Source organism: Canis lupus, chromosome 8 (assembly GCF_048164855.1).
Source record: "Canis lupus baileyi chromosome 8, mCanLup2.hap1, whole genome shotgun sequence".
NCBI lineage: Eukaryota > Metazoa > Chordata > Mammalia > Carnivora > Canidae > Canis > Canis lupus.
The window spans coordinates 38,193,761-38,196,695 of NC_132845.1; positions in this window are offsets into that span (position 1 = coordinate 38,193,761).

Here is a 2,935-nt window from a genome sequence, read left to right on the forward strand (position 1 = left end):
TGTGGGGCGCAGCCCGGCAGCCCAAGGGCCTCAGTCTCCCCAGCCCCACTGCAGGGGTCCCAGCAGGCCGCAGGAGGCTCGGGACGCCTGCATCCCTTGGCCTGGCCCCGGCCCCCAGCACCCAGCTGGACCTGTAAGGGCAGTGATTCTGGGAAAGTGCGTCTCTCCAGGAACCCAGGGTCCCCTCAGGCCGTCATACCCCAACCGAGCCCCGTCAGTGACAAAAGCCAGAGTTCAGCCTCCACCTGCTGGACTCCTTCCTGGGCTCACCTTGAATGTGGCTCGGGCTCGGGAGGGGCCAGGGTGGGGACGATTCACTGACGCCCCAGCTGAGACCTCACATCTGCTGCTTCGATCCCTCTCATGCCCGTCTCCCTCCTTTACTCCCTCAGGCTGTGCTTTGTGGACAATCACTGACGGCTGGGACTAGTGCAGTAGCACCCTGCCTGGTCTCCAGGCTCAGGCCTCCTTCGTCCAGATACCCACCCCACACTGTGCTGCCCACATTCCTCTTCCTAAACCTTTATCTGCTCTGGTGTGTCCCCTACTCTAAAATTCTCTGTCCCAGGGACGCCTGGGTGGCTCAGCAGTTGAACATCTGTCTTCAGCTCAGGGTGTGACCCCGGGGTCCTGGGATCGAGTCCCAAGTCGGCCTCCTGCATGGAGCCTGCTTCTCGCTCTGCTTGTGTCTTTGCCTCTCTCTGTGTGTCTCTCATGAATGAATAAATAAAATCTTTAAAACAAAACAAGATTTCCTTGTCCTAGGCTGGGGTTTCCTACTTGGTCTCTGGTCAGGCAGAAAAAAGCACCAAGATTGTGCCCGCAGGATCGGACCGGGCCTGGCTCTCTGAGGCCAGTCTTCCCGTGGCTGCGCCAGGGCAGGTCCCCTTGCTCCACCGACCGCGGGCCTGCGGCAGAGGCCAGAATAGAGGCGGCCTGGGGGCACGGGGGACACGGGCCCTTGGGAAGGGCGAGCCCTCTCGGGGAGAGCCTCATCCTCACCCGGAGATTCGCCTGAGCCCCAGGGGCACAGGTGCATGGCCGGGCTGCCCGGGCTCCCGCGGCTGCAGGAAGGGCCAACCCACAGCCCCTTGCACGGCCACCTGGCCCCACGTTGCAGTGGACGCTTGGCACTGGGGGTGTCCAGCGGCTGCTGAGCCCAGGCGGAGGGCTTGGACCAGCCCTGGCGTGCCACACAGCCCCCAGCCGCCGTGCCCGGGCCTGCGGTGGCGATGGCGGCCTTTGCTGCACGAAGTGGCATGTCCACCGTCCCTGGAGACTGGAGCGAGGACATGTGCGGGGCACCAGGCGCAGGGGTGCCAGCTCCTGGTGGGCTGGGCCGTTCCCTGCGCGCCAGCAGACCAGCCAAGCACAGGAGGAAGCGCCTCCACCGGTCCCACAGGAGGGGACGTTCTCCAGGGCAGGGCCGCTTCTCACCTTAGAGCCCCTGCGCTGTCCAGCCAGGCAGGGCCTCCGCGAGGGCTGGAGCCCCCACCCAGATGGTGCCCCGGGGTCCCTGCGGCCTTCCCTGGGCAGCCGAGCCAATGGCACCAGCACCCAAGGGCCCACCCCCACCTGGCCCGGCCCTTCCAGAGGAGCAGCAAGGGTGCTGTGGCCGCTCCCTGAGGTCCTGGGCTGTCCCCACAGGGCTGACGCGGGGCTGAGCCGGGTCAGAGGGGAACAACACCCCATGGCCAGCGCCACAGTATCGTCGAGCCCTGCGTCTCAGGGCAGAACTGAGGTGGCCCCGAGGTCAGGTTCTGGGCCCCAAGGTGCACACATGGCTCGGACCCTGGGGTGGATGACTGGAGTCCCGGCCTCACCCCGGGACGTGGGGAAGGAGCCGTGATGACCAGCGGGCCGTGACCCACAGGCCGCAGCGAGGCCCAGTGAGCCACACAACCCCGGGGTCTCCCTGTGTGGGCCCTGCGCAGGTAGACCACCGGGTGTCAGACCCCAACAGCTTCAAGGACCCACCGCGGCAAGTCACTAGTCTGGCCCAGGTGGGTCCCTTGCCTGGGGGTAGATGCTCCTCTTCCCTGTCACGTCCCCAAAGCTGGGCGTCCCAACTCTGAGCTCCTACACTGGGCCCTCCAAGCACCCCGTGTGTATCAGGGTGTCACCAGGTGGGAGGGAAGCTGTCTCCTGTCTGAAGGGCCCAGGCAGGGCTGGGGGGGCAGCCCTGGAAGGGGGAGGCCGTCGCTGGAGGGGAAATGGGGCACCGGGGCATGCCAGGGGTGGGGGGCTGCCGTCCTGGCCACGGATCCCGGGCAGCCCTCCAGCAGCCACCACTTGAGCCTCAGAGGCTGGGACTCAGGCGCCGGGCGGGCTGCTAGGGGGGTGCGAGGCACCTCGCAGAGGCCACATCCGGTGAAGGGCTGTCCCCCCAGACTTATGTCCACCTGAACCTCGGAATGGAACGTTACATAGGGACTTTGCTGCTGAGATGACCCGGGTGGGCCCAGACTCACGCGGGCGATGGCCGTGCGCCGACACAGGCGGAGGCTGCAGTGACCAAGCTGCAGCCCCACTCCCTGCCCGGACCAGGCCCCCGGGGTCCCACAAAAGGCGGTGAGCGGCAGGAGGGGGTGCAGCGGTGCGGGCCGCAAGGCCCAGGGAAGGAGACTGGGGGCCAGCTTGGACCTCGGGGGTGAAGCCTGTGTGGGGGAGCAGAGGCTGCAACACCCCCGCAGCTCTGGATGGGGAGAGCGACAGGAGGCTGGATGCGGGGGGGGTCAGTGGTGCAGGGTCTTCCTTACAGCCATGCCTGGGGCGGGGCGGGCCGCAGCACCTGGGGGGACCCGGTGCTGGGAGGGCCCTTGGGGGAGGCCTCCCTTCCCAGGCCAGAATGGAGCACCGTTTACCCAGAGAACCACGGAAGCAGGATGTCCTCTAGAGAAGGCTACTCCAGAAGTTAAAATAGCATGAAATTTAA